This window comes from Zeugodacus cucurbitae, chromosome 2, assembly GCF_028554725.1.
Source record: "Zeugodacus cucurbitae isolate PBARC_wt_2022May chromosome 2, idZeuCucr1.2, whole genome shotgun sequence".
Classification (NCBI taxonomy): domain Eukaryota; kingdom Metazoa; phylum Arthropoda; class Insecta; order Diptera; family Tephritidae; genus Zeugodacus; species Zeugodacus cucurbitae.
The window spans coordinates 23,764,139-23,786,349 of NC_071667.1; the positions used below are offsets into that span (position 1 = coordinate 23,764,139).

Here is a 22,211-nt window from a genome sequence, read left to right on the forward strand (position 1 = left end):
AAATATTAAAATTTAATATTAAACAAAATAAAATAAATTTGCGAAGAAATCAAAATAAAAATCACACTGAACGTATTTAAAATTACACTCACTAAAAAGAGACAAATAGTTCCAAAACAACAAAAAAAAATATTAAAAAGTAAATTTCTCGATTGCATTTAAAACCACTACTACTACAAGTACACATAGTACAACAATAAACCGTTGAACATTCGCTGGAAAAATTGTTCTCAAAAGATGTGCGCCTAAAAATCGACTACGCAGCACGCCACGCAACAAACGAACACATCTAACAAACCAAACGCTGCCATTCAAGATTAACGCAACACTGCAACGTCAACGCAACGGTGGAGGAGGAGGAGGCGGGCATGTATTAGCTACCGCCCACACCACCACCACGACACCGGCGGCAACAACACTATTACTGCAAGCAACAACAACAACAACAGTAGCAGCAGCCGCTACTATTGCGTCAAGTACAGCTGACAGACCAATAACAACAGCAGACACATGTGTTGTAAAACAACAAGAACAACAACAACAACAAATACAAACACAACAACAGCAGCAATATCACACACAACGCCATTTAGCGTTATTGGTGCGCAGTAGCAGCAGATTTGCTGCTGCCGCTGCCACAGTCGCCGCCGCCATTTTTGCTGCTGCCAGCGTAGCGTGCGCTGGCATTTTGGCGGGCGCCACAACCACACCCACCCCCGCCAACGCCGCTGCCGCCACAGCCGCTTCATCATCCTCAACGGCGGCCAATTCGTCCTCATCACATGACAACAGTACAAATGATCATAGCGTCGGTGTGAGTGCGCCAACTGCGGCCAAGACAATCAGTCGCAGCAGCAGCAACAACAGCGGCGGCGTCGTCGTCGTCGTAAACGCAATTCCTCAGCAATCGCAACAGAGTTTAGTTGCTGCTGAATTCTATACAATACAGCGGACAGGCATATCGGCGTCATGTGACAAGCATAACGGTAATCGAACTCGTTGTAGAAAAAAGTATCGTGTACGCGATCGCGGTCGTGTTCGTTGGCGTTCGGCATATGCGAGTAGTGTTAGTGACAGTGTGAGTGCGCGTGTTAATGAGTTGTGCATCGAAGGTGACAACGACGTGAACGACGTTGAGCGGCGATCAAAGCGTTACGAGCGCAAAATTGGCACAAGGCTGCGATTTGTAGGCGATGCAACGTTTTGCGGAAGAAGTGTGAGTATATTGAAATTTATTGATTAAAGAAAAAGCTGTAAGGAAAATTGAAAATTTCCAAGGATTTTTAATTGTTTCTTTTAATTACAGAATTAGCTGAATTATAGTTTAGAAATCTAATTGATAGTTGTACGAGTATTAGTTTCACTATACATCAAATTCAGAGCGTTCTTAAAAAAATCGCGCAAAAAGAATACCAGTTTGGCCCTTTTATATTCTCCGTTATACATATCTTCAGTAAAGTATACCATTTAAAACTATCTATTTTCCATTTTTAACAAGTGTTATATAGTGTATAGTGTTAGAATAAAATATAATATTAAATAGAGGCATGCACTGCGACCTGTGGTCTATTGTGCCCTCTCCTAGTCTACAACGACTCCATTAGTCCCAACACCCTGATAAATTCCAGGATGATGTTGGGGTGGTGTCCGGAACATTTTCCGGATAGTATGGGGACCCACTGTAGTCGTTTATTTGCACATCACACCGGTTTATAGCTTTATAGCATAAACTTCTGCCTGGAATATGCTTGGTAAAGCACCCATTGGTACAGAAAGTTTAATACATGGGCCTGCTATGCCCTCAGACGTTTTAGACCCGTCAGTGTACCAGTGCAGCGAGCAGCTTTTGAGTAAAGTCTCGAATGTTCGGCTGGAGGAAGCCTCTCGCCGCCGATCTCCATCATATTAAAAAATACCTTGTTATCTAACCTTAAAATAAAAGATTAAGTAAGAAGGAAAATAAAGAATATTATATTGAACAAAATATTATTATTGTTTTCTGCAAATATTTCAGATTTTTTTTAAGTATTAATCACTTGGCTTTAAAGCCGGCATACATATATCTCTGCAAATGGCATGGTAACATATATTTATATATTCCTGGAAGAATACAGCTAATTGATTTAGGCACTTGTGCATTATTCTGCGCATCTCATAGAACTACATATTTTTGTTAGTATGCATTTGAAGCCGTGAGCACCTTTTCACATAAACAATAATAGACAGTTGTACTTATGTACATATACGCGCTTTGTGTACATACCTTTTGGTTTACTCGATAGTTCATTACAGTTATAGTTGTAGCTTATGTCCACATATAAAAGGTTGAGGTTTAGTGAACTTTGCACATTTGAGATTTCCAACAATGAACTTACTCAGGTTGGAAATGAACAGTTGCCAGCCAAACAATACATGCGAATGCACGCTATATAAGTACATATATGAGTATGCAGCATTTAATTGTGGATATTTGAACTTATAAGTAGAGGTTATACGTCTGTCTGTGTGCATGTGTACATACGCTATTATGGTCTATTGTCATTCAATGGATACTTCCGGCTGCAGTCAAAAGTGAATGCGCTCGAATACACACATACACCCAAACTTAAAAACGCACAAAAACAATAATAATGCCATTAAGTAAAAGCAATAACAAAAAACGTGTATTCTAACGGGACTTTAAAAGCCATGCAAGCTACATGAGTAAATCTTTTATTGAAAGCTATAAATATATGTACGTAAATAATATAGTTCAAAATATTAATGCGCTGCAATCAAAATGGAGATAACCGCTAAGTAACTGTAAAAATGACATATAACAATAAATACGATATAATATTTTCATTTCTTTAGGAAATTAGTTATCTAAGAAGAATCAAAAAGCTTTCATCGATTCAATAAAAGCTCTTATTCTTCGGTTAAACATTAATTGTTTGAAATAAAATTTACGATATTCAATAAAACTGTTTATTCTTTTTTAAATATAAAATGTCTAAAGCTAAGAAAAAAGCTCTGCACAATTCAGTGAAAGCTCTATCTTTTTTTATGAATTGTCTGAAGTTATTCAAGAAATCTGTACCCGATTTAATGGAAGCTCTTACTTCCTTCCAATACGAACCTGTTATTGAATAAAAATTATTTACGGTATTCAATGTAAGCTCTTATTTTGCTTTGGAGTTGAAAGTATCTAAAGCTAATCAAAAAAGCTGTGCAAAACTAGGTAAAAGCTCTCATACTGCTTTTGAATATATAATGTGTAAAAACTAAGATTCATTGAAAGTTCTTATTCTTCCATTAAAAACTTATTATCTGATGTTAATCAAGAAAGCTGTACGCAATATAGTGAAACTCTTGTGATTACTTTAAACACGAAATTAAGCAGAAAATTTCTAAGATATTTCATGAAATATTTTATAATCCGTTTAAATACTAAATACCTAAAGCCTAAATAAAAAAGCTGTACAACATAGGGTGAAAGCTCTTATTTAAAAGTGCTCGATTGATTAGGTAGATTCCTAAATATGCGCTTAAACAATTGTACTAATATACAGAGGTAGTCAAAATTATTTACACATCGTACGTTTTTTTACAAGTTTCACATAAAACGCTTTCGCTTGTTGCTGTTTTTGCCGCATGGTAACAAAATGCTATGTTGTTGTAAACCTTGATCTATTCCTGAGAGAATGAAGTCAGTTTGGCACGAATAGCTAGAAATATGGCGGAGATATAAGCAAATGAACTACAGACTCGCAGTAGTCAAAATTATTTACACACAACTTGAACTCGATTATTCTGTTTTTATTTAATGATAACTTTAAAATTTTAATGTTCAGTATAAGTTCCTATTCTAAGGCGATAAATTCATACTTGGTTACATTACCATTGGCATCAATAACAGCCTGCTTTATGGTCCGAATTGATTCAACACAATTGTGCGCTAAGTTAACTGTTAAGTTAGACCAAATGTCGGTAATTTCGCCGTTTTCGGTTATTACATCAATTGTCCTCTGATATTTAACTAAAGACCAAACATTTTGACAAAAGTTTTGGTCAGGGCTGTGCGGAGGTCAACTTGATTTGCTTCATTTAAAACTTTTGTAGGTAAAGATCCTTTATGAAATGGAGCATTCTGTTGTAAAATGTAGTCAATAGTTGGAAAAGGCCGACGGACCACTACAATGGCATGTTCATGTGCATTCTGATATATCCGGATGATTTAGGGTCCCTAAATTAGTACCAAATCTCCAGAACTTAAGTAAGGAAAATTTCCCCAAGAAATCACAACTATCACTATTTTTAAATGTCCTTAACAGTGTAACATCATTGACTGTTCATGCATATGCTGATTCGATGCTGCTGCAATATTAACAGGACTAATTTTGGGATTTTGTATCATCAAATTCTTTAAATTTTAAGTAACTCCGAAGTCGAAACCTGAGTCTTAAACTTAGTAACAATTACTACTTCGGCTTAAACCAATTCCAAGGATAAAGGCTACATCGCCGTGGGTAAATACTTTTGACTACTGCGAGTCTTCAGTTCATTTGCTTATTTCTCCGCCATATTTCTAGCAATTCTAGCCAAACTGACTTCATTCTCTCGGGAATAGATCAAAGTTTATAACAACATAGCGTTTTGTTACTCTGCGACAACAACAACAAGCGAATACTTTATGCGTGAAACTTGTAAAAAAACGTCCGATGTGTAAATAATTTTGACTACCTCTGTATAGTACGTCTTATATACAGGGTGTGCCTTCTCCTACGTCGATCTGTAAACTTTAAATAACTGAAAACTACGATCGACTTTTATATTCGAAATAGTTGTTTGTTTTTCTTAATTGGACTCGTTATGAATTATAAATGCTCGTTTTGAATACAATTTCAATTAAATTGTAAAATTGGCTGTCTATTGCTTTGGGGATTTTATATATATATACAAATATATGTTTGTCTTTAGCGTGTTAATGGACCGAGGATTGGTGGCAGACACTGTCCTCCTCCAAGAACCTCACAAAAATGAGTCAGGGAACGTCATACTAGAGGTCTAGGTGGTTTGTAAATATAAAATATGGTTCAATGATTATTCTGTCGCAAGCTTAGTCCCAAAGATTTATTTATTGGTCACACTGTATATTTTTATGTATCTGGAATAGATCTTCTTTTCACCATATGACACTTTTTGCTACGTGACACTGCCAAAGACTGTAAAATGGACCAAACCATTTTTAATATAGTGAGTTGAGGTTCAATCTATTTTCTATCCTGCTCAATCAACTAGTAAATCTCAAAATTATTATTTTAATTTCATAACGATACAAAACTTGACATACCCAGTATGAAGTCTCTTTGTATGTATACAAATTTATTCACAGCATTGAGCATACCGTATTTCATTAAGTACATATTTGCACAGTAAACAAAATACTCATAACAGTTTCTAAGTATTGCTTGTGTATGCCACAATTACAATTACAAATAATGCCATGAGTGGCAGGGTGTAGACGAAGATGTGAGTCCACCTACATAATATGCGATATGTTACTAAGGAATACTATGTTACGGCATGTAAGTTGTGCGTAAGGAAAGCAAAATTATATATATATTTATATTTATATTCATATTGCTCAGTGTAAGTGTGTGTGTGTGTAACACAATATTTTTTCTTGCTATTCCCTTTCTACATTATTATTCTGCCACCATTTCCGTTGTGGTATTTGATTTCTATGATTTTGTTTACTTTACTATACATTACAGTATATACATATGTATATGAACATATTATACATACATACATGTATTGCGTCTTGTTTATGTGTTAGTGTGTGTATATATAAGTATGCACGTGTCCATATTAGCTTTGCTCACCCACTTGGCGCTCTAAATGGCTTTATGGCTGTTGAAGTTGGTCGGTTGGCGACTTTTACAATTACAACAACAACAAAGAAGAAACAAATACAATAAATACATATGTTGTCTTGACTAGCACTATTTGCATCGTTAGCGTTCTGCTTAATGCGTGTACGCTTTTGCGGGTTATTTGCTTTAGAGATTTGCAGCTTCTTTGCTATCCCTTTCTCAAAGCTTTATTTCTTTTTATCGAATTTAAGTAATTTCTTTTTTCACTTTATCCTCTACGAATATTTATATGCTGGCAACTTCAACAACCAGCCAGACTGGAGACTTGATTGTTTTGTAAACTCAAACTGTCGCTCCGCCCACGCTCCACTTATCCTCTACCGCTTAACTCCTTTGCCTGCTCTCACCTATCACATTTTATTTATTTGCCATTTGCTCTATTTTTGGAGACAATTTACTACATTTCCATGTTAGTTGCTTTTGTTGTTTAGCGATTATTTGTAATTTGTGTGCGTTTTGATAAGGAAGTGGCTTGTCAGTCTCATATTATTTATACCTTTTTATAGGGATAAAGTCTTCTTCGTGAGCATAAATTCTTCTTAAATATGAAGCGAGTGCTTTCGGTAGCAAAGTCTTTTAAAGTTTAGATTATTAGTTACATTTCTTTAATTCTTGGGTTGTTTGACTTTAAACTAGAGATCTATATAATCGGAACGTAAATGTTTGCCACATTTATTGTAAAAGGATCCTTTGTGCAACTTTCATCGCAAACTTAAGGTTTGCAACAAGTTTTATAGCAAATATTTTAATTAATAGAGTTGTCACATGTTTATAATGAATACTTGTTTGTAAATTGTTTAGCTTGAATACAAAAATAGAGTTGCCACATGGATATATTATACAGTCTGCAATGAGCGTCTTTTAACTTTGACGTTGCCAACCAGTTAAAAAAAATTATATAAAAAATATTTTATTTAGAAATTTCTTCCAAACACTTCATCAATCAATAATAATTTTTATTGAGAAATCCTTTTTTGCCCTTTACACTGCCGTATACTGGATAAACGATCAGCTATTATACATTTTGGTTTTTGCTTTTCATAAGAAGCAGGAAAGTTTCATCAGCTGATTGCTATTTCATTATTTACTAGCAGACAGCTCCGGCTTCGCATGGGTTTAAACAAACATTTCAAAAGTTATACGTTTTCACACACTCTCCCATACACATGTATATACTTTACTGTTTCTTGCCAGAGTTCATTAGAAAAAAGGAAAATGAGGAAAATTCGAACATGAAATTATATTTTATTTGTAATGTGCTAAAACTTGATTACGACCTCTAGTCTTTGGTGTCCTTTGTCTTTCTCTCTGATTGTGAAGGCGTTGGGAACACTCAGAGTTCGACTATTTCGAGTTTGTATATTTCTAATATTTTGCTGGTGGAAGCCCAGAAAGAGGGAGACCTCCACTCCAATGGAAGGACCAGGTGGAGAGGGACCTGGCTTCGCTTGGTATATCCAATTGGCGCCAAACTGCCAAAAGGGGAGATGCGTGGCGCGCTGTTGAGGACTCGGCTATAACCGCGTAAGCGGTGTCTACGCCAGTCAAGAAGAAGAAGATGTTACTCAGGGTGAATGTAGCTTTCCAATGGTGAAACAATTTTTTAAATCGGCACAGAAGTTTTTGAGTTTATGCTTTACAATCATACATACAAATATTTCCTCTTTATAATAGTAGTATAGATTTCAAGTAGCGACATTTACCGTCAAGTAGTATTAATGCTGTTTTATAAGAAAATACTGCCAATCACAGACTAAGAAATTTAAAATTAATGTAGATTTTTATTTTGTATGGTAAATCGATCTTAATCAGCGTTTTAATCGAGCAGTTAATTAATTTAATTGATTAGCTCAAAAAGCTATAAAACAAGAATAGATCTGAAATCGATGTAATAGTAAAATAATTCATATTTACAATTGTAGTCCTTTTTAGGTTTGGTAAGAAAGCCTCTTTAAAGGTCAAGTTTTGAAGCATTGAGAAACGTTTGTAAAATTAACAGTATCAACAATCAAAATATGTGTTCTGTATTTACGACGACCATAATGAGCTATGGTAATGAATCTCGCTCTTAGTAGAACTAGAATCATATGACAAAGGTGTTCGATATTAAAACGAAGAACTAAACCAAATACTAATGAAATTGTAGAAATGTTCGGTATATACGACGACCATAATGAGCTATGGTCCTAAATCTGACATGTAAGCTTTGTAAACGTAGGACTATAAACTTCATATGGTATTTTTACAATAAATGAATGTAGTTCATTTTGAGATGTATACTAATTGCTCGAGAATTATTTTCAGAACTATCTCAATCAAATATATGAAATTTTCCACAGTTACTGCAAGTGTCGCCATCTGTTTGAACAACTGGTATAACGTGTTCGATTCGCTACTCTGTAAGGCTTGTCGAACTTAAGTTCTCAGAAATTTCTTATAGGGTACTCACCCTATATTCTGGTTGGTTTCTAGCTGTATCTGATTTATATATATTTATATGAGTACATAGCAATAGATAAAATTATTCCTGAAATAACAACTTCTTACGCTTTGATGTTTTGAAGAGCGGAATTTTTGGCGAAGGTTGCGTAAATTGTGTGTTTCCTTTTTTGATATTTCAAATAATTCCATAGTAATTCAGTAAAGTATATAGGCATAAGTATAAATGTTAAGTTATATAATGTAAATGTACATGTGTATATATGAGAGATATATTAAAATATTATATTTCCATTGAAATATCGAACAAGCTGACGGAAATGTAACAAGCTGTGGAAGTGTATAAACCGCGTTAAATGTAAGCAAAAAATAGTATAAATTTCTAAAATATTTTGTACAAATTCGAGTTGAGTGTTATTGGCGGTGCACTCCAATGTTAGCGAAGCACTAAATGCCCTTAAATGTTGTTGTATGCGCGTTTGAATGTATGAGTGAATATCAAAGCACGTAAACAAAAATATTCGCAACAGAAAACACTCAATACAGACCTGTGAACTCACAAATGTTTGCTAAAACACTTTCACTTTATATAAGCGAATTTGTATGTGTGTATGTATTCAACAGTGGTTGTAGTGCAATTTACGCAACGCTGAAGCAGTAAAAATAAAACTTGCCCCACCAAATATTGTAAAAACAAAATATTTTTACGATAATTTTGGTTCGTGCTACAAAATGGATCTACGCCGAAATAAAGTTGAATGCCGTCATTAAGTTCGCATATATATTTATATATCTATACCAAAAATGTATATAATATTTTGAGCTAAGTCTGGGTTCAAAGCGACAGCAGCGCAGGAATTTATCGAAAAAAACAACAACAAAATAATAATAATTTTGTAAGTTGTTGCAAGGCATTCCTTGTCATGTGATGTTGTTTGCTATGCTGAGCTGTGCAAGTTTTTATATTTTTTTTAGGTTTCCACAATTCTTCTCCACATTGACCATTTGCTTTACTCAAATGGCACTTTTTATGTTATTAAGAACATCGAAAAGCTGCAAAATATTACAAACATATTGCGGCAAATATCCGTGTTTGCTGCTTGTAGCACAACTAAGTTGCGTTAATATGTATGTACATATATATTTTTATGTTTTTACAATTTGTGCTGCTAGATTTTAACGCTCGCTCGTCTGAGTAGGCACAAATTTTTGCTGATTGCGCACGAATGCGTGGATAATAACCGACAGCGGTAGGGAGGGAGAGCAGCACATAAGGAAGCTTTGTATTTATGAAAACACTGTAAGCTTGTTTGTATTTGCGACATTGACTTGGAAGAAATCATAAAATTTTACAACTGAGATTTTCTTTAACTCTGGAAATCATAAAAAAGTTTAATAACTATTGAAACAATAAAAAATGGATGCTTTTCAAATTCCGTACTTCTTTCTTGTGTTTTTTTTTTGTATGTACTTTGTTATTTAACTCGCTTTAATTCGATTTAATTTTGTAATGATGATTGAAATTAGTTTGAGTTAACTTTTTTATTTGAAATAATTATTTTTTTAAGGAGAAATTTATCGCTAATACAAGAGCGACCAATATTTATTTTGTAGTATAAGTGAGTCTTCAAATTGATCCTGACTTTATTAAAACAGAACGTTGCTATAAGTAAATTTTGATTGATCCATCATAAGTTCCAGAATGCTATTATGTCCCTCAGCAATGTTTTTCACATAGTTCAGTTGAATAATATTGAACTATATTTATATTGGCTCCGAATCACCATGAGGATTATTATATTACCTTGTGGACGTTGACACTAATTTTAAAGAATTTATTAATAAAAGTAATATATTGGAAAATAATAAAATATATTAAAAAATCTTAGGCTAACACTCTTTCTTTTCTTCAAACTTAAATACTTTCAGGAATACTCTCATATTTTATTGCTACATCAATGTTTCAGTAGCTGAATTCCATTCCAAATAAACTGAACTCAAAACCCGGATTGATATGATGTTCATTTTTAAGTTTAACTCAATTAACTCAATTTTGAATTCCATCTGATTCCTTCACTTTATAGTATATACATTAGGAAATGAAGATACCGGAATAAAACTTTACACAAATACTGTATTTGAGCTGTGACATTACTAGTGGACAAATTGTCGAGATCGGACTATAACTTTTCAAGGCTCCGGATATCGAATATGAAGAACTCTGTGCCTAAGGGTAATTTTTCACCGAAAATATCGTTAAGTCTCTCAGATATCTTAATGTAATTCAGAAATTCCAAAATTTATTCAAATCGCGTAATAACTTCCTCTAGCTTCCATATACCTAATTATAGGGTTTTCAAAAATGCGTATATATGTTAATGTGTGAGATATCTTGGAAAAATGAAATGAACGTAGAGTCTTGGATATTCAGGAATTACCTCAACCCTCATATACTATATATGATGATTTTCATTAGTTTATCGTACTTTATGCATTCTTTATGCTCAAATGCTTATATATAAATACAATCAGGCTGGTGATGTTTACGATATTATGTTTTAAAATTTCATTGTCTTTCAGACCTTTAAATTTAACGATTCCATAACGGTCTTTTCACATTTTTAAATATTGAATTTGAATGAAAGTTCTGTCTTTGGGTTTCTTCGAGTTATAGTAAGATTTAATTAGTGATTGTTTCTTATTAGTATATCAGCGGCCTTATGCTAAAAGAGCTATGAGTTTCACATTGAGTTGATTAGTTAAATAGCTAACGCGAAAGACTTAAGAACAGACATATGAAAAACAGATGGATAGCAGCCTAGAATGTATTTTAATTGTTTAAGGCGAAGTATTTCAATAGCCATGGTCGGGATCCTAACAGAAATGTTCTCAATAAATATCGGAAGAAATTCGTGACACATTTTACTAGTTAAGTTTTCATGATATAATTTAGAAATAGCGAAATTCCTTATGCTCACTCTTCTAGTTGCCCGCCAGTGCTCTCAAAATAAAGCTAAGATTTGGGTTCTTGACACGAGGCTGTATAACCCAGTAATGAAGTGAAGTGTTATAATAACTCAATACAGCCACTAGTTGGGGCTTTCCCAAAAGCATATTTAGTGAAACGGTATACGAAAATTATTTAATTTGTTTTTTATTCAGAGTCCTAAAGTGGTTGAAGCAACATGGGGGATATATTTAAAAATATTTTATAATTGTCACTTTAGAAGTATAAAAATGAGCGCAATATATACTATATTTAAAATGAAAAATGCATTTTCCTTAATTGAACAAAATTTTGTTGAACTTCTTCTACTTCTTTTTGTTTTAATTTAGTCATGTTCTTATATACATACATATCTATATGACTGGAAGTGCTGAACAAAATTCTTTATTCTTTCCATCATCATGTCATCCAAATAATCCGAAGGCTTGATAAATAAACATTAAACCACTCGAGCTTTCGTCTCACATAACGCTTAACTGAACTAACTATGGAAGAAACCTATGAAACAAAGAACAATGTATTTTTATACATACATACTTATCTATACATAAAGATATATTTATATTCTGAGATATATAAAGAGAAAGGAAAATAAAAAAATTGTGAAAAATGAAGCTTTCAGCAGATTTCGACAAATTGCAGTAAAATTGACTAATGAAACGAAGTAGAGGCAGCCGAAAATAGTAGAAGAAGTGCAAAAAAACCATCTAACTAGAGAACGCAAGACAGTAAGTCCAAACTGAAACCGATTTGCCAATGCGAGATGTCAGCGTAAAATAACTGCCATTTTTGTGCTTAACACAAGTAAGCAGCCGCTAGTGGCAGCCCATCTAAGCGTGGGTGTGTGTTGGTGTTTGTCTGCGCGAGTATCGAGTAAACGCGCATAAGCGAAGGCGTGTATCCTTTAAAATGCTCAAATATCAACTAAACGACAGCGACTTAGTGCAGCAACCCGAAAGACACTCGACACTTTGACACTTGGCGATGGGGGTTACTTAATTTGGTGGCGAAGCTGCTGTGGCCTCTGATGCTGCAGGCGGCAGTGTTTTTCGGCATTGGCGCTTAAGTATTTGTGTACACAGACAGCGCACTGTCGGGTAACAGGATACGCAAGCTGACAGTGATGACGACAGGCGAGTCAAGCGAAATCAAGCAAGAGAGCAGCAGCAAGTGGAGGAGTGGGCGGGGTTGGCGCAAAGCCTTTTGATTGAAGTAGCAAATAATTTCGATGAAAATCGAAAATATTTTCCAGAAGCGATTTAACAGCTAAACACAAGGTTCATACTTTACTATTTATATATATGAAAATGTCTAATAAAATGTAGGCATGCTTGGAGTGTTTGTGTGTGTATGTATGCTCCTGTCGTCGAAGTTGATGTTCAGTTTATGCTTAAAGTGGGGAGACATGCAGATAAGTGCTGCTTGTGCTTCAAACTGGCATCGAATATGCCAAGTTTGATTTGAACGCACACCACTACACACACACACAACACACCCACTTGAATTTCTTATAAAGCAAAGTAAATACAATCGCATAAGCCGATCAGCACACACACACGCACAAATTTGTGACAACAACTATTGAAGGCGTCGAGTAAACGAATGAGTAAAAATTAGAAAGCACAAAATGTTACTCATACGCAGGGTACACCCATGATAAACATATTCATGTTGCTATAAATGTATCTCTGCCTGTACTGATAAGCGAAATTTTTTTAAACGCACTTCAAATCAGCGCACACACGCATTATCGCCTTACGCTTAGCCCCACACGTCAACACTGTCAGCCGGTAGCCGGAAATGAAAGCCATGCGAGCGAAAAAGGCTGTGTGTATATTATCTGTGGACTTCGACGTAGAAGCAGAAAAGTGTTGACTTTGTGCTTACACGCTGCCATTATTTTTGACTTTCTTTCCGAAATTTCCATTTGTTTGCATTATTCGCTTCATCCTCGCTCTGTTGCTTTATACTCGCACACTTGATGCTTATCAGACGTTCGTCAGTTGGATACTTCCGCTATATTGACAAACCCACAAGTGGGTTAGGCAGTTAACAGTATATAATTTCACACATATACGCACATACATATGTGGCACTGTGACAGTGAGCAGGGCAACGTAGGTATAATATATGAAGCACAGAAGATTTTTTACACACGCGCTTACTGCTGCTATCATATAACCTCGTGTGTGCTGTAGAGTTCAAAGTTTGCCTCCGTATCCATATTTGTTGTTAATTTATGTACGGCTATGTTTGCTTTGATTGACATTTGTTAGATATATAATTTATTGGTTTTTCGATACTATTAAGCGTTGTTGTAGTTGTTTGTGTATATACATTGTAATAAAATAGTGGTTTCCTTCGAATTAAATTTCAATTTGTTTTAGTGGCTTAGTAATCGCTAATATGTTGTAAACTTGGATTTTTGTAGTACGATTTGTAAGACAATATTGGTAAACTGAGTGTTTTGTTTTTGTAAATTTTATATTAGCAAATTTTTTACTGTTTAGTAATTAATTTCTGCTGTTTTATAGCCCTGAACGGTTAAGTTCGACGATATTTTTGTATCTTCTCTTATTTCGAACTACACGTTTACTTCACATTTCATTATATGATACTTCTAGCAAGAAACCAGTTCCAGATCATAGATCATTCAAATTAACGTATGCTTCAAATCTCTTACTGTTACAGAGGTTGACTTCAGAGATGATAAATACTTGAAAAAATATGATCTGATTTGTTACGTGTGCAGAACAATGTTTCATACATCTTATCTATGGTTTCTAAAATCTTTTATGAACTTTTCATACTCAACGTAGAAGACGTATATTAAGGAAAATATGTGAATACTTTGCGGAATCAGCTGCGATCTCATAGAAGTATATTGCGTATGCTGGTGGCACGTTAGGATTCCGTGTTGCTTTAAGACGTAGTATAGCCTATTTTCATTAAATATATTGAAGTATAGATAAAAAGTGAACAATAACAATTTTTTATCATCTCACAAATAATCTCTGGAATCCTTTTGTAATTTGATTTTGGATAATCACTTGCAAGTTATCAACACTTTTATGGGGACTCTTACCTTATGAAACTGGAAAAAATTGGTGAATTTGTCGACCTATTAAATAAATCTTCCTTTGATAAATGCATATGTACACATGCTACCAGCAAACCAACCTTGAATTATTATATAGAAGCCGGTGATATTTGAATTTAAAATTTCGAATGATTTGTTCAAGGATGAGCACAATAAGAAAATAATTATTCCATATTAAATATATATATTTCTTAAAATAAAAATATTTTAATGAAAGAGGCAAAATACCATTCCACAAATGTGAGAAAAAGTTTTCAACCCATAAAACAGCCTATCCAAGTAACTACGTAACTGAGACTGCCTACCATTATTGAGTTTGTGGGTGTGTTCGTGCTGTATATTTGCTCAAGTATGAGTTACTTTGATATAATTTCTGATTTTTTTCTCCTCTCGCTCACATATACTTTGTGAATTCCATTTAAAATGCTTCACTATTGTTTAATGTAGCAAAGGGTAATGTACGCGAATAATAACGGACTGATAGCGCGCACACGCACTCTTACTCATTACACACACATATATATGTACATTGAAATGAACTCAAAGCGACAGCGGGAAGCTGCTACATACTTACTCTGATATACGGCATGCGGAGCCCATTATATTTAGGGCTTTGTGCAACTAAATTACATTTCCACTGTTCACGCGACTGTTGCAGTTTCGAGTGTCGTTAATGGCATACAGAAATATATATGAGTGTGTGTATACACTCATACTTACTTACTTAGAAAACATATACTCGCGCTTTAATACATCCACAGAAATGCACTGTTGTGTATCGGTTGGCAAAGACGACTGGCTTTTATGTACTTTATGTTACTTTATTCGTAATTACAGTTAGCTGGATGAAGGCATAATAGAATTTTAATTAATTCTCAACAAAAGTCAAATAAGAAGGGAACTTAGCTACGAGGTTATTTGTTTGGTTTGCAGTAATTTTGATTTATCATATGAAATACGAAATTTAATTCCAAATACAATAAGTGTTAATCGTTTAAGTATTAACTTGTGAGTTCTGCAAACTTTCTGATAGCAGAAGTAAAGAAAACACAAGAGCAGAAAGAAACAATAAGAGTAAAGTTAAAATACCAAGAAAATTGTATGAATCCAATTAATATACTATACATACAATTGTGGAGAGCTTTAAGAAGTTAAAACGACAATTTGTTAAGAAAAAAATTAATAAAAAATAATTTAAAAATTTCAAATCAAAAATATATACGGGGAGTCACTAAACCTTTCATATATTTTTGAACAGAGTTGCCGCCTACCAGAAAATCTTTGATCCACAATTTTATAAAACAGATACAAGAGGTCATATAGTTAAATATATGTGCATACAGCATATATAAAATTATGAATTTATGAATTTAATAAATTTAATGAATTTAATGAATTTATGAATTGGTGAATTTGATGAATTTATGAATTTATGAATTTATGAATTTATGAATTTATGAATTTATGAATTTATGAATTTATGAATTTATGAATTTATGAATTTATGAATTTATGAATTTATGAATTTAATGAATTTAATGAATTTATGAATTGGTGAATTTGATGAATTTATGAATTGGTGAATTTGATGAATTTATGAATTGGTGAATTAATGAATTTATGAATTTATGAATTTATGAATTTATGAATTTATGAATTTATGAATTTATGAATTTATGAATTTATGAATTTATGAATTTATGAATTTATGAATTTATGAATTTATGAATTTATGAATTTATGAATTTATGAATTTATGAATTTATGAATTTATGAATTTATGAATTTAATGAATTTAATGAATTTATGAATTGGTGAATTTGATGAATTTATGAATTGGTGAATTTGATGAATTTATGAATTGGTGAATTAATGAATTTATGAATTTATGAATTTATGAATTTATGAATTTATGAATTTATGAATTTATGAATTTATGAATTTATGAATTTATGAATTTATGAATTTATGAATTTATGAATTTATGAATTTATGAATTTATGAATTTATGAATTTATGAATTTATGAATTTATGAATTTATGAATTTATGAATTTATGAATTTAATGAATTTAATGAATTTATGAATTGGTGAATTTGATGAATTTATGAATTGGTGAATTTGATGAATTTATGAATTGGTGAATTAATGAATTTATGAATTTATGAATTTATGAATTTATGAATTTATGAATTTATGAATTTATGAATTTATGAATTTATGAATTTATGAATTTATGAATTTATGAATTTATGAATTTATGAATTTATGAATTTATGAATTTATGAATTTATGAATTTATGAATTTATGAATTTATGAATTTATGAATTTATGAATTTAATGAATTTAATGAATTTATGAATTGGTGAATTTGATGAATTTATGAATTGGTGAATTTGATGAATTTATGAATTGGTGAATTAATGAATTTATGAATTTATGAATTTATGAATTTATGAATTTATGAATTTATGAATTTATGAATTTATGAATTTATGAATTTATGAATTTATGAATTTAATGAATTTAATGAATTTATGAATTGGTGAATTTGATGAATTTATGAATTGGTGAATTTGATGAATTTATGAATTGGTGAATTAATGAATTTATGAATTTATGAATTTATGAATTTATGAATTTATGAATTTAATAAATTTAATGAATTTATGAATTGGTGAATTTGATGAATTTATGAATTTATGAATTTATGAATTTATGAATTTATGAATTTATGAATTTATGAATTTATGAATTTATGAATTTATGAATTTATGAATTTATGAATTTAATGAATTTAATGAATTTATGAATTGGTGAATTTGATGAATTTATGAATTGGTGAATTTGATGAATTTATGAATTGGTGAATTAATGAATTTATGAATTTATGAATTTATGAATTTATGAATTTATGAATTTATGAATTTATGAATTTATGAATTTATGAATTTATGAATTTATGAATTTATGAATTTATGAATTTATGAATTTATGAATTTATGAATTTATGAATTTATGAATTTATGAATTTATGAATTTATGAATTTATGAATTTAATGAATTTAATGAATTTATGAATTGGTGAATTTGATGAATTTATGAATTGGTGAATTTGATGAATTTATGAATTGGTGAATTAATGAATTTATGAATTTATGAATTTATGAATTTATGAATTTATGAATTTATGAATTTATGAATTTATGAATTTATGAATTTATGAATTTATGAATTTATGAATTTATGAATTTATGAATTTAATGAATTTAATGAATTTAATGAATTTATGAATTTACGGACTTGTTAAATTAAGAAGTTTAGAATATCAGAAAATTCAATGATTTCAATTAGTTTATGAAAGATAGTTTATTGATTTTTAGAATCACATTATTCTGTAAAAATAAATATTTAATTTTATTATACTTTTGGTAATACGCATCCATTGTATTTGCAATAGCTGGATTTCCAAAATAAAAATTAAATATAAATTCAATAGGCGAACGGGATATCATACACTTGTTTGGATACGAACGACACAGTAGAGAAATGGTCGCCATTGTGCCATTGTATTTGCATTTGAATGGTTTTTCCTTGATTCGAATTCGATTTGTATTCAAATGGAAAGTGTGCATGCGTGTAAATGTTCATGTATGAGGGAGTACGAATCTTAGCTTATTTACATATGTGAGCTATATCTGTTGATGTGAGCGAAATCTCAAGTCTCTAGCCTGTTATAATTTTTTGCGGTTTGTATGTGTGTGGATAAACGAGTATTGTGCTCGCAGGAGAGGCATATTTTTAAACCACACATGCCATTCTAAGCGACACCATCTTTTGTGATGGCTTTCATGACTGTTTGTGGCGTGATAATTTCCGTTATCAATTACAACAACAAAAACTGTCATTGTGACAAGAATGTGGCATTGTCAAAATGGCAAGTCACATATGAGGCAATATAATTTTGTTGGCTTAGACACGCTTGAGTATAGAAATGTCTGCTTTGAGCTGCAGCATGTGCTCTGAGGCACAGTTGGGCCATTAAGGATATTCGGTTTAGTATCTATGCCAGCAGAATGCTTAGTGATTTCATTTTTCAAATTAGGTGCAGTCAACATTTTTAGGAAGTCACATTGCAGTTTTTAGATTTTTTTTACTCTCAGCTATATATGCATTTGTTAATTTAATTGTGTGCTCCTCTAGGATGCTGTTACTGAAAGCTAAGTGCTTTTGCTAAACGTGTCTATCTTGCTATTTCATGGATCTAGCGAAATTTTAGTAATTGGAATTTTAATCAAAATTGAATGTACCTTCATGTCGTACTTGCATGAGCATTTTGACGCATTTTGGCCATTCAAATTTCATACCATCTGTATTGTCGAAATTAAAGTGCGTAATAAAAGCGAAGATACACAAAAGTAGGCAAAACATATTAATCTATACACATATATTAGATATTCCAATTTTATGAGAGAGACAATAATATTATTTGAAGTAACCAAAAATTTCAATCTTTAACAATTTGTAAACTTTTTTTTTCTCAGAACATTTCACTCAAATTAATTTTTTAAATATCATTAATTTTTTTGCCGATTTCTTAACTACTTATCTAGCTTTTTCGAATCTCCTTTTTTCTAAAATTACTTACTTTGCAATTAATTTCTTTGTTTCTCGCAAAATTATCTCTTTGAAGATTTATAGAAATTAAACTAGGCAAAAAAATTATTTAATAAAAAAAAACTAAAATTTTTAATACTTCTCATCTTTTTAGCCTACAACACGTCATTTGACATCAATTCCAAGATACTATTTAAATATACTACATATTTTTAAAAACATGACCGGCTGTCACATGTCCCTTTTCTCCAAATCAATTTTTTTTAAAGCTTTATTCTTTTTTTATCGCTAATTGTTTGAAATATAGTTTTTAGTCGGCGCATTCGCGTCTTGGCTCCCACGTCACTGTTGACAGTCATAACTTCGAGGTCGTAGATAATTTCGTATACCTGGGAACCAGCATCAACAACACGAACAATGTCAGCCTCGAAATCCAGCGCAGAATAACTCTTGCCTACAGGTGCTACTTTGGACTTAGTAGGCAATTGAACAGTAAAGTCCTCTCTCGGCGAACCAAAATCAAGCTCTACAAGTCGCTTATCATTCCCGTCCTGCTTTATGGTGCAGAAGCCTGGACGATGTCAACATTAGATGAGACGACACTAGGAGTTTTCGAGAGGAAAATTTTGCGCAAGATTTATGGTCCTCAGAACATTGGCAACGGCGAATACCGCAGATGATGGAACGATGAGCTGTACGAGTTATACGACGACATTGACATAGTTCGGCGAATAAAAAGACAGCGGCTACGCTGGCTAGGTCATGTTGTCCGAATGGACGAAAACACTCCAGCCCTGAAAGTGTTCGATGCAGTACCCGCCGGAGGAAGCCGAGGAAGGGGAAGGCCTCCACTCCGTTGGAAGGACCAGGTGGAGAGCGACCTGGTTACACTTGGGATCTCCAACTGGCGCCGAACTGCGAAGGAGAGAGAGAGGTGGCGCACTATCGTCAATTCGGCTATAACCGGCTAAACGGTTGCAACGCCAATCACATACACAATTGTTTGAAATATAGTTACAAAAAAATATATCTATAAAAATTTGTATGTAAATGAAACTTATATTGCTTATAAATTTTTATATTTTTGTTAGCTTACAACACGTCTTTTAAAGATAACTTTCGAACACCGTTTAAATTTTCCACTCCTTTTCAAAAGTATGTCCAGCTGCCGAATGTCCTTTTTCTCAAAACTAATTTGCTTTGAAAATTTTAGCTGTTTGCCACCTGAGCGCACTTCTGCTATTTATTTACATAGTGTTGCCGATATATTGCTGTACACATGCGCAGCTCACTTGATGCCAAAAACTGTGCATAATCACTGTTACTATGAAAAACATTTATTTAAATTCTCCCAGCAACTGCGCAACCAACGAAATGGTATTTTATCTGCCTCGCTTGTTGCATGCCATGATACGCTTGGACAAATCGGACGTGCTGGCAACACCAGTGCGTTGGAAAATAATTAAAATTGCCTTCAGCTAAAAGCTCATCGCTTCAAAATTGCACTCGCTAGTTGTTTTTTCTGTTTTTGTGGTATGCAGAAGTTTCGATGGCTATCACCAAAACCGAACGTTGTTCGTGGTGTTTTCTGTAGTTTCTGCAATTAAGTGGCAAAGTGTGGCTCTAATTGTTGATGTATGTGTGTGTATGTGTGCGCGTGTTTCAAATGTTGTTTTTGCTGTTTTTGGCTGACTTGCTTGATTCGTAGTTGCTGTCGTTGGCTGTTATGTCTGCTTCCGTACACCCACAACCATTTTACCAAACACACGCATTCACACAAGCGTTAGTGTACACTACTCACGCTTCAGCGCAACGGCAAATGAGAAAAGTTTATGCGCGCTCCTTTGGTTTGGCTTGGGTTTTGCCTTTGGTTTGGGTGTTGCTCTAATTTCAAAGTTATTGGCTCATTGCAGTTGATGGCTGCCGAACGCGTTGCTTGACTGGCGTACCGACACACCCGCACACATAAATGTTGAAATTTGTGTGTTAAAAAAATAAAGTAGTATTCAAAATGAAGAAAATCGAAAATAACTGGCGTACATACGCTGACTCATGTACAGAGCGGCATGCATATAAAGGTTCGGTGCACAGTGGTGCATTCTCAAAATGTATAAATTGATAAAAATTTAAAGATGTTGCTGCGTAGCTTTAAGTTTTCATATAGCAGCTTTATGAGTGTAAATTTACAAGAAATATAAATTTGTCATTAATTATGATTTTTAAGATATCTAATAAATAAAGATAACCTCAAAAGTATATTATAAATGGTAAAAAATACTATTTTTTTTAATAATTTGACAAGGCAAAGCTTTTATAAGCAAACTCTTGAAAAAGACCTGTATCGGCATGATGTGAAATGCATAACTTCAAACTAAAGTTGAATATAAACTAAAGTTGAATAAAACCTAAACTCACCTTTTTGAAAACACCGATAAATCAAATAAATAAAATATTATTAATAATTTCTAACAAAATCAGTTTCTGACCATCTAGAATATATGTAAATAGAATATAAAAAAAAATTTAACAAAGAAATTAAAAAAAAAATTTATCTGAAGAAAATTCCACTGTGCGTCACAGTGACGCCGCCGTCAACATCGTAGACGTCCAACAAACCGGAAGTGTGTATTGGAAAATGTGTGTGGTTTTTCTGCGTACAAACATTGTTTCCACATTCTTGCCGATTTTTTTTTTACGAAAATCATTACACTGGTGCTTTTTTCTCCACGCAAGGCGTCGCCAAAAAACACTCGCAACATTGGCCGTAGTCGCGTCTGCAGTTTATGACTGTATATTATTATTATTTTGCGCTGTTTTATGTGTTTATTGCGCCTCATGCGCGAAAGTCCATGCGCATTTGCATGACACACAGCGACATCGCACTTTTCGCGCACACTGTGGACGCATAGAGGAATTCGGTACGCAACGCAGCTGAACGATGAAACAAGAAAAAAAAAAACGACTGAAGTTGGTCGGAAGTTTCGGTCGCACAAAAATAGTCGCCCTCAATTTCATTTTGAGTGGGTAGTTGGGAAAACTGCGAAGCTCTGTGCTGAATTAAATTTAAAGTTTCCTTCTATTTCACTTAATGCTTTTGGAAATACAAAGTTTCACACTCACACACACCCA

At 32.9% G+C, this 22,211-nt stretch overlaps 1 protein-coding gene across 1 annotated transcript in view; it reads left to right on the forward strand.

Annotated features, from left to right (window-relative positions):
* The first annotated feature begins 216 nt into the window (after positions 1-216).
* The window catches only part of LOC105219837 (acetylcholine receptor subunit alpha-like 1), a 215,714-nt gene continuing 193,719 nt past the window's right edge, over positions 217-22,211 (forward strand). Inside the window, exon 1 of the mRNA XM_054231505.1 lies at positions 217-1,216. The gene's annotated coding sequence lies outside the window, so the exon portion shown is untranslated. The remainder of the gene's footprint in view (positions 1,217-22,211) is intronic.